This window comes from Balaenoptera physalus, assembly GCF_965194825.1.
Source record: "Balaenoptera physalus genome assembly, contig: HAP1_SCAFFOLD_1002, whole genome shotgun sequence".
In the NCBI taxonomy this organism is placed as follows: Eukaryota; Metazoa; Chordata; class Mammalia; order Artiodactyla; family Balaenopteridae; genus Balaenoptera; species Balaenoptera physalus.
In genome coordinates, this window is record NW_028125790.1 from 15,181 (window position 1) to 40,633 (window position 25,453).

The window sequence follows — 25,453 nt, forward strand, 5'->3', positions numbered from 1 at the left end:
GACCAGTGTTTTAGAAGAACAGGTGATAAAGCATTTTGACTAGCTGGCCTAAATTTTAATCACTCAGAAGTGGTTTTATTCTCCAAAAAATAAATGGCACACGGGATCAAGACACACCGGCTTCAGTAGTTGTGGCGTGCAGACTCAGTAGTTGTGTCCCACTGGCTTAGTTGTTCCGTGGCACGTGAGATCTTCCCGGACCGGGGATCGAACCGGGTCCCCTGCATTGGCAGGCGAATTCTTAATCACTGCATCACCGGGCAAGTCCCAGATTCACAGTCTCCCTTTTAATATACCTTAAGCCCAAAGAATCCATGGAAAATTGTTAGAGAAAATAAGGCAATAAATATTGTAAGGACTATAACAGAAGCATATAGTACACAGTTCATATAGACACATCCCAAGCAGTTACAAAGTATATTAAAAGGGAGGCTGCAATTTTAAAAGAATAAGAAAAATTATACCCACAAACTCCCAATCTTTCCTGAAACGTTGCAATCTGAAACCCTATTGTAGGAAGCAGAAGATTCCAGGAGACATTCTACAAATGAAGGACTCCAAACCCTGTGGTTGGATAAGGAATTCTGGAAGGAAGGTATCCTCACCCAAGGAGAGCAGGTTCCTATACTTCTCTAACATCACATCCCTGTACAATTCCCATTGATCTTGGTCCACGCATTCTCACTCCTCTTGACAGAAATCTATGGCCACATCCTGGAATGTCAGCAGTCCCTGAAATTAAACGTACACATGCCATGTGGCCACGGGAAGAGTTCATAATATGACCCAAGAAGAAAACAGCAAGTGAAGAGAAGGTTTTAATTTAGAAGAGTGTCTTCAATTATCCACTAATACATATATATATATATATATATATATATATATATATATATAATTATTTTTTTACAAAGTAACTTTCTCTACCTTATTTCTAACTACAAGAAAAGAGTATGGCATGTGATCCACAAAACCAGTATAGAGACTATACTTGTCTGGCAAAGAAATGATAAAATGATGGTTTCAACACAGGCATGTGCATTTTTGAGTGTTTTATTTATATCAAACTGGATAAAATGTGTGTATTTCTCATAGAGAAAAGACCTGTCGAGGTAGAAATGTACCTTTCAACTATTCATGGGTACACGAGTACACTGGGGAGATTGTAAAAGTGCAGATTGTGATTCAGTAGGTCCGGTGGGCCTGAGTTCTATTTTTTTAACAAGCTCATTTTTAACTAGTGATGCCACAGTCTCTGATTCATTAACCACAACTGTGAATATCAGAGACATAATTAGAAAGGTAAAAATTCATATTTAATTTTGAACTTAAAGTGTTTTATGGATTTTACACCTTTAATAGAATAGTGAGCACAGCAGCAACAATCATTTGTGAGTATTTACTATAGACTGTGTATCTTTCTAATTTTTTTGTGTAGGATTCCAGGAAAAAGGCCTGGGCTGCGGCCACAATGGGCATGGCCCCCAGGCCGGGTCGCCCCTCCATGACCCCCGACGGGGCCCTGCGCTCCTGGCGGCTCCCTCCCCCGCCGCCCCGCTCCCTCCCGGAAGGCCTCGGGGCAGAGCGGTCCCACCCACTGCGCGCTGAACAGAGCCCGCGTTTCCTCAGAGCTGGAACTCCCGGCTCAGGCGGGGTCTCTTCCCTCCGCCTTCACGGAACTGCCCCGCAGCCCGAGGGGAGGGCGACCTCACTGAGGCTGCCGGCTCTGGAGGTGCCCCGGCGGCCGAAGCCATGACAGTCGCGGGGACGGCGGGCTGGGTAAGTGGGCGCCGACCCTCCGCCTGGTCCGGTGCCCGGGCGGCAGCACAAGACCAGCTTCTGAGGGGCAGGGGTTCGCTGCCACCCGCCGCTGCTGTGCCGAAAGAGCGGCCTCCAGCGTCTGGTCCCCGGGAACTTCGGTCCGTCCTCTCGCCCCTGCCCTCGTCCTGGCTCGTGAGGCCTGTTGGGCGTGAGGAGGGGGTCGGCCTGAGCGTCCTGAGGGGAAACGGGGCAAGGGAGGCTCAGGGTCCGGCTGCAGCGTCAGCGCCCCTCTTCCCGACTGCGGGGAAAGCGGCTGAAAACTCCTCCCGAGGCGCGCAGGCCCCTTATTCAGCCGAGTCCCTCTGCGCTCCTTCCTCCCTGAGCTAAAGTACCGGGGGGAGGGGACAGGGCAGGGAACTGGCGCAGGTAATGGGGAATATCAAAAGGTGATTGTTAACTAAGGAAAACCAGCTCTCCCAAGGTGAGGAATGCGGCGCTTTTCTTTGCCTGGGCTCACTGAATTCCTTCCTTTGATATGCACCTCAGCTCTCTGGGGCCTGCATTCTGTATTTGCATATCCTGAGTGCCTCAGGGCCCGCCGGCTCACATTGGAGGGCTGCAAGTGCTGAAGACTGTGACATCCTTTGTTTACTGATAGGGCAAGAACTATTCCATTTCTCACAGGCTTGAGGGGCAGACAGTGGAAAAAAGTCAGAGAATCTCACTCGGCCTGTACTTTGGTTTACATATAGATAATATTTATACTTAACTGTGCTAATAGAGGTTCTCAAGTCCAATCAACTTGTACTACTGCCCTCTATGTATCAATTTCATCAATATCATAAGATAAATGCCTATAGAATTGACTTAATCCATTTAAATAGGATAAAGATTTTTAAAGGAAATATAATAGAAATATAACAACAAAACCTTTACCACTAAAGGCTGGGTCTGGAACACCCTAAATAAATGTTCCATTGTTACAATATTGAAAGATGTAGTCAATAGAAATATCAACAAAAATGACAAATAATAAGGGTAGCAGAATGTTGAAATGTTCTATCTTTATCATTAAAGTGGCAGAAAATCATTTATTAGTAGGCACTGGGGGCAGAAGATGCCTGATTTTATATCTGTGTCATATTTGTGCAGTTGTTTCAACAAGTAACTTAAAGACAAAATGGAAAAACAAGGAGGTTTGTGCCTGAGATCATGTTGATGTGAAACCAGGGATGGCCACCTTGTGCCAGGTGAGTTAAGTTTACCTGGCAGGTAGACCGCAGAGCTCCTGGGAAGCAAGGGTTGGAATTTTTCTGCTGGGTGCCCCTTAGGTTCTGTGACTTGACTGACTGTGAGTCATGTTTCGGGAAAGACCTGATCACAGGAAAAGGGTGGGAATAGAGTGATTTGGGGAGCAGCTAACAACATTCATCACAGCTCACGGCCTGAATGAATTTTAAAGAAACAGGAAAACAAATGCTTCTTATGGAATCAGAGAATGTGAGGGCTGGACAATCCCAGAAAAGGAGGAACACCCATCCCATTTTCCAGATGACAAAACAGAGGTCCAGCAAGGTGAAATCACTCACCCAAGTTGCACCCGTCTCTCCTCCCCACTACGTGGTTCATGAAAGCAGGACTCTTCCTGTCTTGATCACTGCTGAACCCCAAAAAGGGCCAGGCATCTAGCAGCTGCTCCAAAAATTTGCGTTGACGGTAGGAACAATGCTATTTCTTTCTTTCTCACTCTTATTCAGGATTGTGCCAAGAACTCCCCAGGTTGCAATGTAATTCGATAAATGTAAATATTAATTGAGTTTTGTTGTGATGAGGACTTAGGCTTTGAAGGTAACAGACTTGGTTCAGATCTTGGTTCTGCCACTCCATAGCTGTTTGGCTTTGGGAAAATTACTAAACCTCTGTGAGATTATTTCCTCCTTTTTAAAGTGGGGATAAATCTATCTGAGCCAGCAGAGCACCTGCATGAGAGATGTGCACTAAATATTGGTCTTTCTCACTCTCCTACGCCATCTCTCTGTTCTTCCCAGAGAAGCTGTACAGAAGGATATAGTACTTTTGTTTAAAATAGTTAACTAATTAATTTGTTTTTGGCTGCGTTGGGTCTTCGTTGCTATGCGCAGGCTTTCTCTAGTTGCGGCAAGCGGGGGCTACTCTTTGTTGCGGTGCGCGGGCTTCTCATTGCGGTGGCTTCTCTTGCTAGCCTTAACCCCAATGCTAGCCTTAACCCTGGCTCTCACAACATGAATTCCTCTTCCCATATCTTATCCACTAATTAATATAAATGTAGGCATATTATTTCTATTAGACACATCACACCTAGCCATTTACTCCATCCTCAGATCTGGATGAACTTCACATTCATAATACACACTCACTGGAGCTCTAGGAACAATAGCACAGACAATCATCTCATATGAAGTAATGTAGCAGTTATTCTATTCTCAGTCTTACTGATAAATAGATCATTTACACTTTCAACAGTAATTATTACACAAGAACACCTATGACTAATTTTCTCCTGACCCCTACCCAGAATTTGATTATCTCCGCAGTAGCAGAAATCCAATGAAGCCCCACTTGATTTAACGGAAGTAGCATCAAAACCTGTATATGTCTTCAATGTAGAAAATGTAGCAGGCCCATTCACCCCGTCCCTCCTAGAGAATATGTCAATTTCCCTATAATAAACATTTCCACAGCAATCTATTTTTAGGAGCATTCGACAGTCCCTAGGTGCCAGAATTATATACAGCCCAAGTCATCATTAAAGCACATCTAACAATCTCCTTTCTATGAATTTGAGCCTCCTACCTACAATTTTGATATGATCAACGCATACATCTCTTATGAAAAGTTTTTTTACGACTAACATTAACCTTATGTATATGAGAGTTTTCACTACTTGTCATCATACCAGGCAACCCACCACAAATTTAAGAAATATGTCTGACAAAAGAGTTTCTTTGATAGAGTAAATCATAGAGGTTTCAATGCTCTTATTCCTGGAATTGAATTCTTCCTAATAATTTTACATTCTCCATGCTACCTACCACATTACACCACATGCTATATAGTAAAGTTCTCTAAGTAAGCTTCAGGCCCATACCCCCAAAATATTTTTGTATATCCTTCCTGTGCTAATAAACTCTCATTGTTTTTACCATCATTCTACTGACCATTTTCTCAGGAAATATAATTGTATAACAAGCTCACACTGGTTAATGGTATCCCCATTCTAATAAAACACATGAACCCATAACCTACAGAAGCATCCAACAAATATTTCCTAAAACAGTCCACCACATCAATACTACTTATAATGGCTATTATCATTAATCTAATATACTCTGGTCAAAGAGCACAATGAATAACAAGAATCTTTAATCCAGCAGCATCCACCCTCATGACAATCGCCCTTGTCACAAAAGTAGGACTTTCCCCATTTCACTTCTGATTGCCTGAAGTCACACGAGGCATCCCATGAACAGCAGACCTGATGCTATCAACATGACAAAATTGCAACCCTATCAGTTTTATACCACATGTCACCATCCATCAACCTAAATATACTATTAATCATAGTGATATTATAAATCATAGCTGGAGGCTGAGGCCGACTTCGCCATACTCACCTGGAAAATATTACACCCTCCTCATCAATTGCCCATATAGGATGAATAACAGCTATTATAATGTATATTCAGATCATAACAATCCTAAACATACTAATTTATATCATAACAACACTATCTTCTTCTTATTTATGCCTAGATCATGTACTACAAGATTATCATTATCACACACATGAGATAAAACACCTCCCATCACAATCATTTTCCTCACCATTACAGTATCATTAGGACATCGCCCATCACTATCAGGCTTTCTACCCAAATGAATAATTATCCAAGAGATAACACAAACGACAACATCATTCTACCAACACTAATAGCCATCATAGCAGTCCTCAGCATATATTTCTACTTGCAGCTAACATACTCCACATCACTAACTATATTCCCTTCATTAAACAACACAAACACAAAACAATTTGAACATACAAAGAAATAACCTTCCTATCATTACCAATCATAATACCCACACGGTTACTACACACAACACCCATTCTATCGGTGCTGGACTAGGAATTTAGGTTAGTTCAGACCAAGAGCTTTCAAAACCCTAAACAAGTGAAATTTACTTAATTCCTAAAAATAAGGATTGCAAGACTTTATTCTACATCAATTAAATGTAAAGCAAACACTGTATTGAAGCCAAATCTTTACGAGATTGATGAGTTTTAACCCCAGGAAACTTTTGTTAACAGGCAAATCCTCTAGTCAACTGGCTTCAGTCTACTTCTCCTTCATTTGAGAAAGAAAAAAAGAAAAAAAAAAAAACGGCAGGATAATCACTGGCAGAATTGAAGCTGCTTCTCTGAAGTTAGAATTGAATTTGTTGATTCACCACAGGGTTTGCCAGAAAGAGGGCTCAAACTCTGTCTTTAGATTTACAGTCTAATGCTAACTCAGTCATTTTACCTCTGTTCATACACTGCTGATTATTTTCAACAAATCACAAAGATATCGGCATTTTATATTTACTATTTGGTGCTTGAGCTGGAGTAGCAGGCAGCACCTTAATTATATTAATCCAGGCTGAGCTATGCTGACCTGGACCGCTACTTGGAGATGCCCAAATCTGAAAGGTTGTCATAACAGTCCCTGCACTTGTAATAGTTTTCTTTATAGCTGTACCCGTTATGATTGCAGGCTTTGAAAACTGACCTGGGCCACTAATAACTCGGACACCTGAAGTAGAATTTCCCCCAATAAATCATTTAAACTTTTGACTACTTCCCCCATCATTCTTACTCCTACTCATATCACCAATAGTAGAAGCTGGTTCTGGTACCAGTGGGACCGTGTATTCAGCTCTAGCCTGCAATCTGGCTCATGCAGGAGCCTCTGTCGACCTAACTGTTTTCTCCTTACATTTAGCAGGTGTCTCCTCAATTCTTGCTATTATTACTTTTATTACTATAGTCTTTTTTTTTTTTACTATAGTCTTTAATACAAAACCAGCAGTCATATCCCAATACCAAACATCATTATTTGTTTAATCTTCCCCAACTATAGCCATATTACTATAATTACCAATCTCAGTCCAAGCAGCCAGAATTGCCATGCTGTTAAGAGATAGATATCTAAACATTACTTTCTTTGAACCTGCAGGAGGAGACCGAATCCTATACCAACACCTCTTTTGATACTTTGCTCACCCTGAAGTCTGTATTCATGGCCTAACAGGGTTTGTTATAAACTCACATATCATTACATACTATTTAGGACAAAAATTGCCTTTCAGCTATCTGGGAATAGTATGAGTCATGTCCACTGGTTTTTTAGGAGTTCTCTTGTGGGCCCATCATATGTTTACCATAGGGATAGCTGTGGACTCAGGAGCATACTTTGCATCAGCTACCGTAATTACTTCTATCCCTACAGGAGTAAAAGTATCTAGCTGATTAGCAACTCTTTATTTAATTTTTCTTTTTCTTCTCTTTTTTTTTTTTGGCTGAGTTGGGTCTTGCTTGCTGCGCATGGGCTTTCTCTGGTTGCGGTGAGCGGCAGCTACTCTTCGTTGCGGTGTGCGGCCCTTTCATTGCAGTGGCTTCTCTTGTTGCAGAGCACGGCCTCTAGGCGCGTGGGCTTCAGTAGTTGTGGCTTGTGGGCTCTAGAGGGCAGGCTCAGTAGTTGTGGCACACGGGCTTTTTGCTCCGCGGCATGTGGAATCTTCCCAGACAAGGGCTCGAACCCGTGTCCCCTGCATTAGCAGGCGAATTCTTAACCACTGCGTCACCAGGGAAGTCCCTGGTTAGCAACTGTTCACGGAGGGAATACTATATGACCTCCCACTATATTATGAGTTTTAGGCTTTAGGTTTTCTTTTTACAGTAGGTGGTTTGACAGGAATCATCTTAGCCAACTCATCCCCAGACATTGTCCTCCAGGATACATACTATGTAGTAGCACACTTCCATGACCTAATGTCCATGGGAGCAGTCTTCACTATTATAGGAGGCTTCCTACACTGATTCCCACTATTCTCAGGTTATACAGTTAACTCAGCATGAGCAAAAATTCACTTCACAAGTATATTTGTAGTAGTAAATATGACTTCCTGCAGCACTTTCGTGGCCTCTCAGGGATGTCACTACGTTAGTCTGAGTACCCTGAGGCACACACAACATGAAATATTTTGTCTTTAGGCTCATTCATCTCAGTAGCAGCAGTAATGCTAATAATCTTCATACTTTGAAAAGCATTTGTGTCTAAACAAGAAGTCTTAGCAGTGGAAATTGCTACTCCTAACCTAGAATGGTTACACGGATGTCCTCCACCATATCCTACGTTTCAAGATCCTACCTATGTAAATGTAAAATAAGGAAGGACTCAAGTCCTTTTCAACCAGTTTCAAGCCAACACCATAACAATTATGTCTTCCTCAATAAATGAGATAAAAGTAAAAAGTGATGTAGCTTTGTCAAAGTTAAATGATAGGCTAAAATCCTGTATATCACTAAGGCATATCAATTTCATCTAGGCTCTCAAGATACAACATCACCGATTATGGAAGAACTTTTACATTTTCTTCGTCACACATTAATAGTGATTTTTAAAATAAGTTCTCTAGTCCTCTATATCATTTCACTAATATTGACATCTAAACTCATATGCATACAATAGATGCACAGGTAGAGAAAATGTGAACAATTTACTAGCTATTATTGTAATCTTAATTGCCCTATCATCATTGTGAATCCTTTACATGATACATGAAATCAATAACTCTTCCCAAACCATAAAAAACTATGGGTCAGTAATGATACTGAAGCTACAAATCCACAGATTACGAAGATTTAAATGTTGACTCCTCTGTAATCCCCACATCAGAGCTAAAACCAGGAGCATAATGACTAATAGAAGTCAACAACCGAGTAGTTAGGGATAGTCATTGAATATTAGTTTCATCTGAAATTGTTGTACACTCCGGAGTTGTTCCTTCTCAGGCCTAAAAGGAGCTGCTATCCCAGGACGCCTAACTTAAAGAATCCTAATATCAACAGGACCAGGCCTATGTTGTGGACAAGAGAGCTCGTTTTCCTGAGTTCAAAGACAGGACAGAGGGATATGGCTGAGATATGGGGTGAATCTGCAGCCCATGGGGATGCACTCTCCAAGCTCCAGTATAGGAATGGGGCCTCTAGGGTCCCAGGCCACCCACCACGCCCTCTGGAGCAGGATCTGGGCAACATTCCCTGTCAGTGATGAGGCAGCCCTAGCACTTGTCACGCCCCGATGTCGTGTCCTATGTGGGCCCCATGCTCTTGGCACCACACCCCACACTCTGCAGGTCCATGCTACAGGGTCCTTCATGCCTCAGGAGTAGAGACCACACAGCAAGCAGTTCCCTCCCCAACCAGCAGGAGGAGGGGAGGAGAGCAGGGGCACCAGGGGACTCTCACTCAGACAACAACACCCCAGCGGTGCCAGCGGGGACAGTGATGATGCAGATGAGGCACAGACCAAGAGATGGGACCAGAGGACCCAAAAGGCAGCTGGTCAGGTCCTGGCTCACCTGCACCCCGGACACCTTTGTCCCGCATACACCCCCTTCCTCATACACCCTCTCCTTAAATGCAGATTCTTCAGATGCGAACAGGCAGAGCTTCAGACTGAAAGTCAGCTCTTCCAAAATGACCCGTCAGCAAACACTGCAGGATTCCACTCCAGTGGGTGCCCTGGAGTCGACAACTCAGGGACTGAAGTGGATGTCGGTGCCAGGGGCAGTGGGAGGGAATGGGGAATGAGACTTTCATGGTTGTGGAATTTTGGTTTTGCAAGATGAATAGTTCTAGGGATGGTGGTGATGGCTCCACGAGAAAGTGAATCTATCTGATGCCTCAGAAACGTGCACTTAAAATGGTGATGATGGTAAAGGGTATGTGACGTGTGTTTTATTTCACTTAAAATAAATTCTTAAAATAATGTCTTGTTAACTGAGATTCCATTTCGACTCCCCTTCATCACAAATGTCGGAGGCCCAGACACAGTCCCCTACCTTAGGGGCCATCACGGTACCCTCACAGAGCATGTGGGAGACCATTCTTTGGGGGGCCTAGTCTGTGCTCACCTGACCTCTGTCCAGGGGGACCCAGGCAGTGGTGACCCCCATAGACTAGACATATGATATGCTATAGTATTAGTATGATACCACCAAGTGTTGTCACTCACCGGAACACAGAGCAGCAACCCACTCAAACATGCCTGACCTCATATGATTTTGACAAGATGAAGAGAAGAAAAGGAACCACAGGTTAATCAGGACAACACCCTTAATGCAGAGGTTGGAAATCTCAAAGGGGACAGGACACACTGCAGGCAAAGAGCGCATATGCGGTCTCACCATCCATGTGATCCTGACTCATGCAGGTATGGTGAGACCCACACAGTCCCCTCACCCTATACCTGGGGTCACACATCCACACTCACCAGGGTGACCCACCTCCCCAGACCCCTCCACCTGGGTCACATGTCCACAGTCCCAGGGTGACCTCACCTCCCCAGACCCTGCACCTGGGGTCACACGTCCCCTTGGTCAGGACACCATGGCTCTGCAGGGGGCTCCCCCAATGTGGAAACAAGCTGGGTCCCTGGGACCTCCTGGGATGGGAAAAAGTGTCAGGTGGGTCTCCTTTCCCCACACTTGTCCCAGAGGAGTCCTCCTCTTCTCACTTTGGTTCTGTGTGATTTTAACTGTTTTTACAGCTTTCATACTAGAGTTGAACACACGACCCTGGTGCTGGCATGCTCAGTCCTTTCTCGCCTCACTTACATGTTGAGGAAATGCACAGGACAGCAGGGCTGAAAGCCGAGGGGCAGCTCTGGACTCTGCTGAGTAGGGACGGTAGACTGGAGGGAGAGCTCAGCAGCAGCCTCAGCTGTCACCCATCGGCCTTTTGCCCGATCTGCGTGCCCTGCAATCAATTCATCAGCTAAACCTGCTTCCCTATGCACCATGCACGTGCTGGTAAATTGGAATTATTGCCAGGTAGTCCTCCTGAGGATTCACCATGAGCCCCAGGGAAGGTGAACCTTGCAGGGATTAAGACTAAGGCCCCGACCATAGCACTGACCCTTGGGAGGACCAGGTCACCACACTCAGAAGAGAGGCTGTTACGTAGACAAGCCCACCTCAGCTCCAGACCCCAGACATCTAAGCACAGACATTCAGATGCAGGCACGGAGCTTCCCAGTACTGAGGCCAGGCCGGGTCTCTACCCAGGTCCCCATAGTCCTAGCGTACACAGAACATGGTCAGTTCTAAATCTTCTTATTATAGACAACACATGGTCAGCTCTAAACATAATCAGTAGACAGGACATGCAGAGGTCTAAATCTACCATGTAGACACAACTTGATCATGTTTAAACTAGCTTAGGGCTGATCTCATAGGGGGTACAGATCACACACATGGGTCTCTCATCTTTGGACACCCACATCAGGAAACTGAACAAAATCTTTGTCATTAAACATTTCAACAGGCAAAACAGAAATGTTCCCAATTTCTCTGGCCACCTGATGGTCAGGATCCACGGGCGAGCCACGAACTTCTTAGAGTGCAGCCCAGTCTGCTGCCAGGACACACAAGAAGTGGCCTGATTCCAGCCTCCCAGGCTTCCAGAAGGAGGCGGCCACACTGGAAGCCAGGTCAGGAGAGTCCTGCATGGTCCGGGCCGGGAGATCCGGTCTGTCCATTTGGCTGGCCGATTCCGGGCGGGGCGCTCAGGGCCTCTGAGAGCCCTGCACTCAGGTCCTGCTTCCCTGCAGCGTGTGCCTGTGCGTGTGCGTGTGCGTGTGCGTGTGTGTGTGTGTGTGTGTAGAGGGGGCGGTGGCTGACGGCTCCCATGGTTCCCAACCCGGGCACCGCGCTGTCTTCGAGGGGAGGCACGGGGAGAGGTAGGGGCACAGAAGCCGTTGGAGAGGAGAACCCACCGCGGAACTCCTTGCACACTGGCTCGCCCCACCCGGAGACCCGCCTGCCCATCGTGGGCCGCATGTCGCTCCCCAGTCCCCCACCCCCGAGGGCAGGGTGCCTGCTCTTTCAACAGCACAGGGTCTCACATGAAGGAGACCCAGTGGGGACTGTCAGCCCCCGACTCCTGATGTTGTGTTTGGGGAGAATGAACCCCCTTGACTGGGCGATGGGACCCTGTGAGGAAAGAGGTGGCGGCCCGATCCAAGTCGGGGCCTGGCTGAGATATGAGAAAACAGGAGCCAAAGCAAGACCTGGAGGCCAGGCCAACAGGAGGGACACCCCCAGCCTTGGTCGGGCTCTCCAACGGTGATATTGTTGCTTTAGGGGACCTGGGACAGGTGACTGAATGTAATGGGAGTCTAAACTGGACCCTGAATGGGGCTTAAAGAAGGTGTGAAGGATGTTACTGAGACAGTGACAGTCATTGGAATACAAACTCTGTGTCAGGATATCCTGCTCCATCCATTTAAATCCCTGAGACCTGTGACCTTTACGTGGCTACGCAGGATTGTTAGAGCAGCTGCGTGCGGATATACCTGGGGCACAATTCAGTCTGCAGCCAACTTGCAAGTGGTTCCAGCAAACACACAGGTGTGCGCACAGGCAGGCACAGCACACACACAAACATATGCACGTGCACAGCACAAATATATTCACACACTAGCATGTGAACACACATGCACCGATATGCCCATGCACACACTAATGTGTGCAAGTGCACATACCTATGCACATGCACAGCATATGTATGCAAACAGGCACATGCACACGCATAGCACACACTCAGGGAATAAAGTGAATCCGTAAAGCATTAATTCCTGAACACAAGTGAAGCTGACATGTATTTTCCCCTTTTCTTAGCCTTGATGTTTTCCACAACAAAAAGTTTAAGAAAAATGATAACGGCAAATGACCTTTGATTCATAGGACTTTCTGATTTTATTCCACAAATATTATGACAGTAGAAATGAATGTAGATATTACATGTGTCCACTAATGGATGAATGGAGAAGAAAAACACGGTCCATCAATACAAGGGAATGCTATTCAGCCTAAAAAGGAAGTCAGTTCTGACACAGGATGCAGCAGGGATGAACCTTGAGGGCATTATGCTCAGTGATGTAAGCTAGACACAAAAAAACAAACAGTGCTTGATCCACTCATACAAGGCCCCTAGAGCAGTCGGAAATATAGAGACATAAAGTAGGATGTTGAGGGCCAGAGGCTGAGGGAGGTACAATGGCGAGTGAGTGTTTAATGGGGACTGTTTCAATTTTGCAAGATGAAAAAGTTCTGGAGGATGATGGTGGTCAGGTTTGCACAACAGTGTGAATTACTTCCTGACCCTGAAATGTGCATTTAAAAATGGTTAAGATAATACATTTTATGTTATGTGTACCAGACCACAATTTTTAAAACTTTTCAAAAAACAACAGGAAATAGTCCATGAATACCACAAAATGTACAACTTCACTAACAACAGAGGGATTAAAGCCATAAGCAAAATACTGTGCATACACCTACCAGAATGGCAGACATGAAAGACATAGTATCAAATATCAGCAGGATGTGGAGCAATGGAAAGCCTGGTATGCAACGGGGGGATGCAACCACTTCTGAAGCAATCGGGCCACAGATAGCGAAGTCCGTGCACAGAGACCCACAGTGCTCCTCCCAGTTGAACACAAACCCACCAGCCCTGCACCATGACACACGGACATGGACTTGCAGCCACAGGAGCCAAACCTGAAGGAACCTGAAGGCCATCACAGACGGATGCAGAAATGAACCATGCACGCTCCTATGAAGGAATATTCCACAGCAATGGAGTACATTTTGTTTAAAGGTAGTAAAACTATAAAAATTATTTTTTAAAGAAAACTATATTTACAAGATGAAAGAATCTATAATTCTGGCACCTAGGGATTGTCGAATGCTCCTAAAAATAGATTGCTGTGGAAATGTTTATTATAGGGAAATTGATATATTCTCTAGGAAGGACGGGGTGAATGGGCCTGCTACATTTTCTACATTGAAGACATGCACAGGTTTTGATTCTACGTCTGTTAAATCAAGTGGGACTTCACTGGATTTCTGCTACTGTGGAGATAATCAAATTCTGGGTAGGGGTCAGGAGAAAATTAGTCATAGGTGTTCTTGTGTAATAATTACTGTTGAAAGTGTAAATGATCCATTTACCAGTAAGACTGAGAATAGTATAACTGCTACATTACTTCATATGAGATGATCGTCTGTGCTATTGTTCCTGGAGCTCCAGTGAGTGAGTATTTTGAATGTGAAGTTCATCCAGATCTGAGGATGGACTAAATGGCTAAGTGTGATATGGCTAATAGAAATAATATGCCTACATTTATACTAATTACTGGATGAGATATGGGAAGAGGAATTCATGTTGTGAGAGCCAGGGTTAAGGCTAGCATTGGGGCAATAATATATAAATTGATGATGTTGATGGACATAGTGGTTCTTTAATAAGTAATTTGAATGCCTCAGCAATGGGTTGTAATCATCCATGGGGGCTGATGATTTTTGGTCCTTTCTGGATTTGTATATAGCCTAGGATTTTCCATTTAGTTAATATGAGGAATGCTATGGTGAATTAAATTGGGTAATTTGTGAAAGAATGTTGATTATAAACATATTCTTAGGAAGAGGACTTGAACCAGTGCAGAAAAAGTTTCATTTTTACATAATTACTGGGCTCTGCCAGCGTAACGAACCCTGTTCTACAGTAGGGTATGTATAAATTAACTGAATGTAGATTATATCATCATTTAGTTTGAAGACATTTTGTAAAGGAAGCCGTATTGCTCTTGTCCTTTCATACTGGAAGAAATCTGCTATAGACAGAAACCAACCAGGATGACTCCAGTCTGAACTCAGGTCACGTGAGACTTTAATCGTTGAACAAACAGACAATTAATAGCAGTTATACCGTTGAAATGTCGTGATCCAGCATCAAGGTCATAAACCATATTGCCCATATGAACTCCAGAATACAATTACACTGTTATCCCTAGTAAAACTTGTTTTACTGACCAGTGTTTTAGAAGAACAGGTGATAAAGCATTTTGACTAGCTGGCCTAAATTTTAATCACTCAGAAGTGGTTTTATTCTCCAAAAAATAAATGGCACACGGGATCAAGACACACCGGCTTCAGTAGTTGTGGCGTGCAGACTCAGTAGTTGTGGCCCACTGGCTTAGTTGTTCCGTGGCACGTGAGATCTTCCCGGACCGGGGATCGAACCGGGTCCCCTGCATTGGCAGGCGAATTCTTAATCACTGCATCACCGGGCAAGTCCCAGATTCACAGTCTCCCTTTTAATATACCTTAAGCCCAAAGAATCCATGGAAAATTGTTAGAGAAAATAAGGCAATAAATATTGTAAGGACTATAACAGAAGCCTATAGTACACAGTTCATATAGACACATCCCAAGCAGTTACAAAGTATATTAAAAGGGAGGCTGCAATTTTAAAAGAATAAGAAAAATTATACCCACAAACTCCCAATCTTTCCTGAAACGTTGCAATCTGAAACCCTATTGTAGGAAGCAGAAGATTCCAGGAGACATTCTACAAATGAAGGACTCCAAACCCTGTGGTTGGATAAGGAATTCTGGAAGGAAGGTATCCTCACCCAAGGAGAGCAGGTTCCTATACTTCTCTAACATCACATCCCTGTACAATTCCCATTGATCTTGGTCCACGCATTCTCACTCCTCTTGACAGAAATCTATGGCCACATCCTGGAATGTCAGCAGTCCCTGAAATTAAACGTACACATGCCATGTGGCCACGGGAAGAGTTCATAATATGACCCAAGAAGAAAACAGCAAGTGAAGAGAAGGTTTTAATTTAGAAGAGTGTCTTCAATTATCCACTAATACATATATATATATATATATATATATATATATATATATATATATATAATTATTTTTTTACAAAGTAACTTTCTCTACCTTATTTCTAACTACAAGAAAAGAGTATGGCATGTGATCCACAAAACCAGTATAGAGACTATACTTGTCTGGCAAAGAAATGATAAAATGATGGTTTCAACACAGGCATGTGCATTTTTGAGTGTTTTATTTATATCAAACTGGATAAAATGTGTGTATTTCTCATAGAGAAAAGACCTGTCGAGGTAGAAATGTACCTTTCAACTATTCATGGGTACACGAGTACACTGGGGAGATTGTAAAAGTGCAGATTGTGATTCAGTAGGTCCGGTGGGCCTGAGTTCTATTTTTTTAACAAGCTCATTTTTAACTAGTGATGCCACAGTCTCTGATTCATTAACCACAACTGTGAATATCAGAGACATAATTAGAAAGGTAAAAATTCATATTTAATTTTGAACTTAAAGTGTTTTATGGATTTTACACCTTTAATAGAATAGTGAGCACAGCAGCAACAATCATTTGTGAGTATTTACTATAGACTGTGTATCTTTCTAATTTTTTTGTGTAGGATTCCAGGAAAAAGGCCTGGGCTGCGGCCACAATGGGCATGGCCCCCAGGCCGGGTCGCCCCTCCATGACCCCCGACGGGGCCCTGCGCTCCTGGCGGCTCCCTCCCCCGCCGCCCCGCTCCCTCCCGGAAGGCCTCGGGGCAGAGCGGTCCCACCCACTGCGCGCTGAACAGAGCCCGCGTTTCCTCAGAGCTGGAACTCCCGGCTCAGGCGGGGTCTCTTCCCTCCGCCTTCACGGAACTGCCCCGCAGCCCGAGGGGAGGGCGACCTCACTGAGGCTGCCGGCTCTGGAGGTGCCCCGGCGGCCGAAGCCATGACAGTCGCGGGGACGGCGGGCTGGGTAAGTGGGCGCCGACCCTCCGCCTGGTCCGGTGCCCGGGCGGCAGCACAAGACCAGCTTCTGAGGGGCAGGGGTTCGCTGCCACCCGCCGCTGCTGTGCAGAAAGAGCGGCCTCCAGCGTCTGGTCCCCGGGAACTTCGGTCCGTCCTCTCGCCCCTGCCCTCGTCCTGGCTCGTGAGGCCTGTTGGGCGTGAGGAGGGGGTCGGCCTGAGCGTCCTGAGGGGAAACGGGGCAAGGGAGGCTCAGGGTCCGGCTGCAGCGTCAGCGCCCCTCTTCCCGACTGCGGGGAAAGCGGCTGAAAACTCCTCCCGAGGCGCGCAGGCCCCTTATTCAGCCGAGTCCCTCTGCGCTCCTTCCTCCCTGAGCTAAAGTACCGGGGGGAGGGGACAGGGCAGGGAACTGGCGCAGGTAATGGGGAATATCAAAAGGTGATTGTTAACTAAGGAAAACCAGCTCTCCCAAGGTGAGGAATGCGGCGCTTTTCTTTGCCTGGGCTCACTGAATTCCTTCCTTTGATATGCACCTCAGCTCTCTGGGGCCTGCATTCTGTATTTGCATATCCTGAGTGCCTCAGGGCCCGCCGGCTCACATTGGAGGGCTGCAAGTGCTGAAGACTGTGACATCCTTTGTTTACTGATAGGGCAAGAACTATTCCATTTCTCACAGGCTTGAGGGGCAGACAGTGGAAAAAAGTCAGAGAATCTCACTCGGCCTGTACTTTGGTTTACATATAGATAATATTTATACTTAACTGTGCTAATAGAGGTTCTCAAGTCCAATCAACTTGTACTACTGCCCTCTATGTATCAATTTCATCAATATCATAAGATAAATGCCTATAGAATTGACTTAATCCATTTAAATAGGATAAAGATTTTTAAAGGAAATATAATAGAAATATAACAACAAAACCTTTACCACTAAAGGCTGGGTCTGGAACACCCTAAATAAATGTTCCATTGTTACAATATTGAAAGATGTAGTCAATAGAAATATCAACAAAAATGACAAATAATAAGGGTAGCAGAATGTTGAAATGTTCTATCTTTATCATTAAAGTGGCAGAAAATCATTTATTAGTAGGCACTGGGGGCAGAAGATGCCTGATTTTATATCTGTGTCATATTTGTGCAGTTGTTTCAACAAGTAACTTAAAGACAAAATGGAAAAACAAGGAGGTTTGTGCCTGAGATCATGTTGATGTGAAACCAGGGATGGCCACCTTGTGCCAGGTGAGTTAAGTTTACCTGGCAGGTAGACCGCAGAGCTCCTGGGAAGCAAGGGTTGGAATTTTTCTGCTGGGTGCCCCTTAGGTTCTGTGACTTGACTGACTGTGAGTCATGTTTCGGGAAAGACCTGATCACAGGAAAAGGGTGGGAATAGAGTGATTTGGGGAGCAGCTAACAACATTCATCACAGCTCACGGCCTGAATGAATTTTAAAGAAACAGGAAAACAAATGCTTCTTATGGAATCAGAGAATGTGAGGGCTGGACAATCCCAGAAAAGGAGGAACACCCATCCCATTTTCCAGATGACAAAACAGAGGTCCAGCAAGGTGAAATCACTCACCCAAGTTGCACCCGTCTCTCCTCCCCACTACGTGGTTCATGAAAGCAGGACTCTTCCTGTCTTGATCACTGCTGAACCCCAAAAAGGGCCAGGCATCTAGCAGCTGCTCCAAAAATTTGCGTTGACGGTAGGAACAATGCTATTTCTTTCTTTCTCACTCTTATTCAGGATTGTGCCAAGAACTCCCCAGGTTGCAATGTAATTCGATAAATGTAAATATTAATTGAGTTTTGTTGTGATGAGGACTTAGGCTTTGAAGGTAACAGACTTGGTTCAGATCTTGGTTCTGCCACTCCATAGCTGTTTGGCTTTGGGAAAATTACTAAACCTCTGTGAGATTATTTCCTCCTTTGTAAAGTGGGGATAAATCTATCTGAGCCAGCAGAGCACCTGCATGAGAGATGTGCACTAAATATTGGTCTTTCTCACTCTCCTACGCCATCTCTCTGTTCTTCCCAGAGAAGCTGTACAGAAGGATATAGTACTTTTGTTTAAAATAGTTAACTAATTAATTTGTTTTTGGCTGCGTTGGGTCTTCGTTGCTATGCGCAGGTTTTCTCTAGTTGCGGCAAGCGGGAGCTACTCTTTGTTGCGGTGCGCGGGCTTCTCATTGCGGTGGCTTCTCTTGCTAGCCTTAACCCCAATGCTAGCCTTAACCCTGGCTCTCACAACATGAATTCCTCTTCCCATATCTTATCCACTAATTAATATAAATGTAGGCATATTATTTCTATTAGACACATCACACCTAGCCATTTACTCCATCCTCAGATCTGGATGAACTTCACATTCATAATACACACTCACTGGAGCTCTAGGAACAATAGCACAGACAATCATCTCATATGAAGTAATGTAGCAGTTATTCTATTCTCAGTCTTACTGATAAATAGATCATTTACACTTTCAACAGTAATTATTACACAAGAACACCTATGACTAATTTTCTCCTGACCCCTACCCAGAATTTGATTATCTCCGCAGTAGCAGAAATCCAATGAAGCCCCACTTGATTTAACGGAAGTAGCATCAAAACCTGTATATGTCTTCAATGTAGAAAATGTAGCAGGCCCATTCACCCCGTCCCTCCTAGAGAATATGTCAATTTCCCTATAATAAACATTTCCACAGCAATCTATTTTTAGGAGCATTCGACAGTCCCTAGGTGCCAGAATTATATACAGCCCAAGTCATCATTAAAGCACATCTAACAATCTCCTTTCTATGAATTTGAGCCTCCTACCTACAATTTTGATATGATCAACGCATACATCTCTTATGAAAAGTTTTTTTACGACTAACATTAACCTTATGTATATGAGAGTTTTCACTACTTGTCATCATACCAGGCAACCCACCACAAATTTAAGAAATATGTCTGACAAAAGAGTTTCTTTGATAGAGTAAATCATAGAGGTTTCAATGCTCTTATTCCTGGAATTGAATTCTTCCTAATAATTTTACATTCTCCATGCTACCTACCACATTACACCACATGCTATATAGTAAAGTTCTCTAAGTAAGCTTCAGGCCCATACCCCCAAAATATTTTTGTATATCCTTCCTGTGCTAATAAACTCTCATTGTTTTTACCATCATTCTACTGACCATTTTCTCAGGAAATATAATTGTATAACAAGCTCACACTGGTTAATGGTATCCCCATTCTAATAAAACACATGAACCCATAACCTACAGAAGCATCCAACAAATATTTCCTAAAACAGTCCACCACATCAATACTACTTATAATGGCTATTATCATTAATCTAATATACTCTGGTCAAAGAGCACAATGAATAACAAGAATCTTTAATCCAGCAGCATCCACCCTCATGACAATCGCCCTTGTCACAAAAGTAGGACTTTCCCCATTTCACTTCTGATTGCCTGAAGTCACACGAGGCATCCCATGAACAGCAGACCTGATGCTATCAACATGACAAAATTGCAACCCTATCAGTTTTATACCACATGTCACCATCCATCAACCTAAATATACTATTAATCATAGTGATATTATAAATCATAGCTGGAGGCTGAGGCCGACTTCGCCATACTCACCTGGAAAATATTACACCCTCCTCATCAATTGCCCATATAGGATGAATAACAGCTATTATAATGTATATTCAGATCATAACAATCCTAAACATACTAATTTATATCATAACAACACTATCTTCTTCTTATTTATGCCTAGATCATGTACTACAAGAGTATCATTATCACACACATGAGATAAAACACCTCCCATCACAATCATTTTCCTCACCATTACAGTATCATTAGGACATCGCCCATCACTATCAGGCTTTCTACCCAAATGAATAATTATCCAAGAGATAACACAAACGACAACATCATTCTACCAACACTAATAGCCATCATAGCAGTCCTCAGCATATATTTCTACTTGCAGCTAACATACTCCACATCACTAACTATATTCCCTTCATTAAACAACACAAACACAAAACAATTTGAACATACAAAGAAATAACCTTCCTATCATTACCAATCATAATACCCACACGGTTACTACACACAACACCCATTCTATCGGTGCTGGACTAGGAATTTAGGTTAGTTCAGACCAAGAGCTTTCAAAACCCTAAACAAGTGAAATTTACTTAATTCCTAAAAATAAGGATTGCAAGACTTTATTCTACATCAATTAAATGTAAAGCAAACACTGTATTGAAGCCAAATCTTTACGAGATTGATGAGTTTTAACCCCAGGAAACTTTAGTTAACAGGCAAATCCTCTAGTCAACTGGCTTCAGTCTACTTCTCCTTCATTTGAGAAAGAAAAAAAGAAAAAAAAAAACGGCAGGATAATCACTGGCAGAATTGAAGCTGCTTCTCTGAAGTTAGAATTGAATGTGTTGATTCACCACAGGGTTTGCCAGAAAGAGGGCTCAAACTCTGTCTTTAGATTTACAGTCTAATGCTAACTCAGTCATTTTACCTCTGTTCATACACTGCTGATTATTTTCAACAAATCACAAAGATATCGGCATTTTATATTTACTATTTGGTGCTTGAGCTGGAGTAGCAGGCAGCACCTTAATTATATTAATCCAGGCTGAGCTATGCTGACCTGGACCGCTACTTGGAGATGCCCAAATCTGAAAGGTTGTCATAACAGTCCCTGCACTTGTAATAGTTTTCTTTATAGCTGTACCCGTTATGATTGCAGGCTTTGAAAACTGACCTGGGCCACTAATAACTCGGACACCTGAAGTAGCATTTCCCCCAATAAATCATTTAAACTTTTGACTACTTCCCCCATCATTCTTACTCCTACTCATATCACCAATAGTAGAAGCTGGTTCTGGTACCAGTGGGACCGTGTATTCAGCTCTAGCCTGCAATCTGGCTCATGCAGGAGCCTCTGTCGACCTAACTGTTTTCTCCTTACATTTAGCAGGTGTCTCCTCAATTCTTGCTATTATTACTTTTATTACTATAGTCTTTTTTTTTTTTTACTATAGTCTTTAATACAAAACCAGCAGTCATATCCCAATACCAAACATCATTATTTGTTTAATCTTCCCCAACTATAGCCATATTACTATAATTACCAATCTCAGTCCAAGCAGCCAGAATTGCCATGCTGTTAAGAGATAGATATCTAAACATTACTTTCTTTGAACCTGCAGGAGGAGACCGAATCCTATACCAACACCTCTTTTGATACTTTGCTCACCCTGAAGTCTGTATTCATGGCCTAACAGGGTTTGTTATAAACTCACATATCATTACATACTATTTAGGACAAAAATTGCCTTTCAGCTATCTGGGAATAGTATGAGTCATGTCCACTGGTTTTTTAGGAGTTCTCTTGTGGGCCCATCATATGTTTACCATAGGGATAGCTGTGGACTCAGGAGCATACTTTGCATCAGCTACCGTAATTACTTCTATCCCTACAGGAGTAAAAGTATCTAGCTGATTAGCAACTCTTTATTTAATTTTTCTTTTTCTTCTCTTTTTTTTTTTTGGCTGAGTTGGGTCTTGCTTGCTGCGCATGGGCTTTCTCTGGTTGCGGTGAGCGGCAGCTACTCTTCGTTGCGGTGTGCGGCCCTTTCATTGCAGTGGCTTCTCTTGTTGCAGAGCACGGCCTCTAGGCGCGTGGGCTTCAGTAGTTGTGGCTTGTGGGCTCTAGAGGGCAGGCTCAGTAGTTGTGGCACACGGGCTTTTTGCTCCGCGGCATGTGGAATCTTCCCAGACAAGGGCTCGAACCCGTGTCCCCTGCATTAGCAGGCGAATTCTTAACCACTGCGTCACCAGGGAAGTCCCTGGTTAGCAACTGTTCACGGAGGGAATACTATATGACCTCCCACTATATTATGAGTTTTAGGCTTTAGGTTTTCTTTTTACAGTAGGTGGTTTGACAGGAATCATCTTAGCCAACTCATCCCCAGACATTGTCCTCCAGGATACATACTATGTAGTAGCACACTTCCATGACCTAATGTCCATGGGAGCAGTCTTCACTATTATAGGAGGCTTCCTACACTGATTCCCACTATTCTCAGGTTATACAGTTAACTCAGCATGAGCAAAAATTCACTTCACAAGTATATTTGTAGTAGTAAATATGACTTCCTGCAGCACTTTCGTGGCCTCTCAGGGATGTCACTACGTTAGTCTGAGTACCCTGAGGCACACACAACATGAAATATTTTGTCTTTAGGCTCATTCATCTCAGTAGCAGCAGTAATGCTAATAATCTTCATACTTTGAAAAGCATTTGTGTCTAAACAAGAAGTCTTAGCAGTGGAAATTGCTACTCCTAACCTAGAATGGTTACACGGATGTCCTCCACCATATCCTACGTTTCAAGATCCTACCTATGTAAATGTAAAATAAGGAAGGACTCAAGTCCTTTTCAACCAGTTTCAAGCCAACACCATAACAATTATGTCTTCCTCAATAAATGAGATAAAAGTAAAAAGTGATGTAGCTTTGTCAAAGTTAAATGATAGGCTAAAATCCTGTATATCACTAAGGCATATCAATTTCATCTAGGCTCTCAAGATACAACATCACCGATTATGGAAGAACTTTTACATTTTCTTCGTCACACATTAATAGTGATTTTTAAAATAAGTTCTCTAGTCCTCTATATCATTTCACTAATATTGACATCTAAACTCATATGCATACAATAGATGCACAGGTAGAGAAAATGTGAACAATTTACTAGCTATTATTGTAATCTTAATTGCCCTATCATCATTGTGAATCCTTTACATGATACATGAAATCAATAACTCTTCCCAAACCATAAAAAACTATGGGTCAGTAATGATACTGAAGCTACAAATCCACAGATTACGAAGATTTAAATGTTGACTCCTCTGTAATCCCCACATCAGAGCTAAAACCAGGAGCATAATGACTAATAGAAGTCAACAACCGAGTAGTTAGGGATAGTCATTGAATATTAGTTTCATCTGAAATTGTTGTACACTCCGGAGTTGTTCCTTCTCAGGCCTAAAAGGAGCTGCTATCCCAGGACGCCTAACTTAAAGAATCCTAATATCAACAGGACCAGGCCTATGTTGTGGACAAGAGAGCTCGTTTTCCTGAGTTCAAAGACAGGACAGAGGGATATGGCTGAGATATGGGGTGAATCTGCAGCCCATGGGGATGCACTCTCCAAGCTCCAGTATAGGAATGGGGCCTCTAGGGTCCCAGGCCACCCACCACGCCCTCTGGAGCAGGATCTGGGCAACATTCCCTGTCAGTGATGAGGCAGCCCTAGCACTTGTCACGCCCCGATGTCGTGTCCTATGTGGGCCCCATGCTCTTGGCACCACACCCCACACTCTGCAGGTCCATGCTACAGGGTCCTTCATGCCTCAGGAGTAGAGACCACACAGCAAGCAGTTCCCTCCCCAACCAGCAGGAGGAGGGGAGGAGAGCAGGGGCACCAGGGGACTCTCACTCAGACAACAACACCCCAGCGGTGCCAGCGGGGACAGTGATGATGCAGATGAGGCACAGACCAAGAGATGGGACCAGAGGACCCAAAAGGCAGCTGGTCAGGTCCTGGCTCACCTGCACCCCGGACACCTTTGTCCCGCATACACCCCCTTCCTCATACACCCTCTCCTTAAATGCAGATTCTTCAGATGCGAACAGGCAGAGCTTCAGACTGAAAGTCAGCTCTTCCAAAATGACCCGTCAGCAAACACTGCAGGATTCCACTCCAGTGGGTGCCCTGGAGTCGACAACTCAGGGACTGAAGTGGATGTCGGTGCCAGGGGCAGTGGGAGGGAATGGGGAATGAGACTTTCATGGTTGTGGAATTTTGGTTTTGCAAGATGAATAGTTCTAGGGATGGTGGTGATGGCTCCACGAGAAAGTGAATCTATCTGATGCCTCAGAAACGTGCACTTAAAATGGTGATGATGGTAAAGGGTATGTGACGTGTGTTTTATTTCACTTAAAATAAATTCTTAAAATAATGTCTTGTTAACTGAGATTCCATTTCGACTCCCCTTCATCACAAATGTCGGAGGCCCAGACACAGTCCCCTACCTTAGGGGCCATCACGGTACCCTCACAGAGCATGTGGGAGACCATTCTTTGGGGGGCCTAGTCTGTGCTCACCTGACCTCTGTCCAGGGGGACCCAGGCAGTGGTGACCCCCATAGACTAGACATATGATATGCTATAGTATTAGTATGATACCACCAAGTGTTGTCACTCACCGGAACACAGAGCAGCAACCCACTCAAACATGCCTGACCTCATATGATTTTGACAAGATGAAGAGAAGAAAAGGAACCACAGGTTAATCAGGACAACACCCTTAATGCAGAGGTTGGAAATCTCAAAGGGGACAGGACACACTGCAGGCAAAGAGCGCATATGCGGTCTCACCATCCATGTGATCCTGACTCATGCAGGTATGGTGAGACCCACACAGTCCCCTCACCCTATACCTGGGGTCACACATCCACACTCACCAGGGTGACCCACCTCCCCAGACCCCTCCACCTGGGTCACATGTCCACAGTCCCAGGGTGACCTCACCTCCCCAGACCCTGCACCTGGGGTCACACGTCCCCTTGGTCAGGACACCATGGCTCTGCAGGGGGCTCCCCCAATGTGGAAACAAGCTGGGTCCCTGGGACCTCCTGGGA

General features: G+C 44.0%; 2 long non-coding RNA genes across 2 annotated transcripts; both read left to right on the forward strand.

Annotated features, from left to right (window-relative positions):
• Positions 1-1,697: 1,697 nt before the first annotated feature.
• Positions 1,698-7,077, forward strand: LOC309653715. Its single transcript, XR_014259408.1, has 3 exons — positions 1,698-1,776; positions 2,911-3,008; positions 7,014-7,077. It is a non-coding gene; the product is annotated as an uncharacterized lncRNA (long non-coding RNA).
• A 9,563-nt stretch (positions 7,078-16,640) lies between these two features.
• LOC309653712 lies at positions 16,641-22,019 on the forward strand. The gene is made up of 3 exons (XR_014259405.1): positions 16,641-16,719; positions 17,854-17,951; positions 21,956-22,019. It is a non-coding gene; the product is annotated as an uncharacterized lncRNA (long non-coding RNA).
• Positions 22,020-25,453: the final 3,434 nt, after the last annotated feature.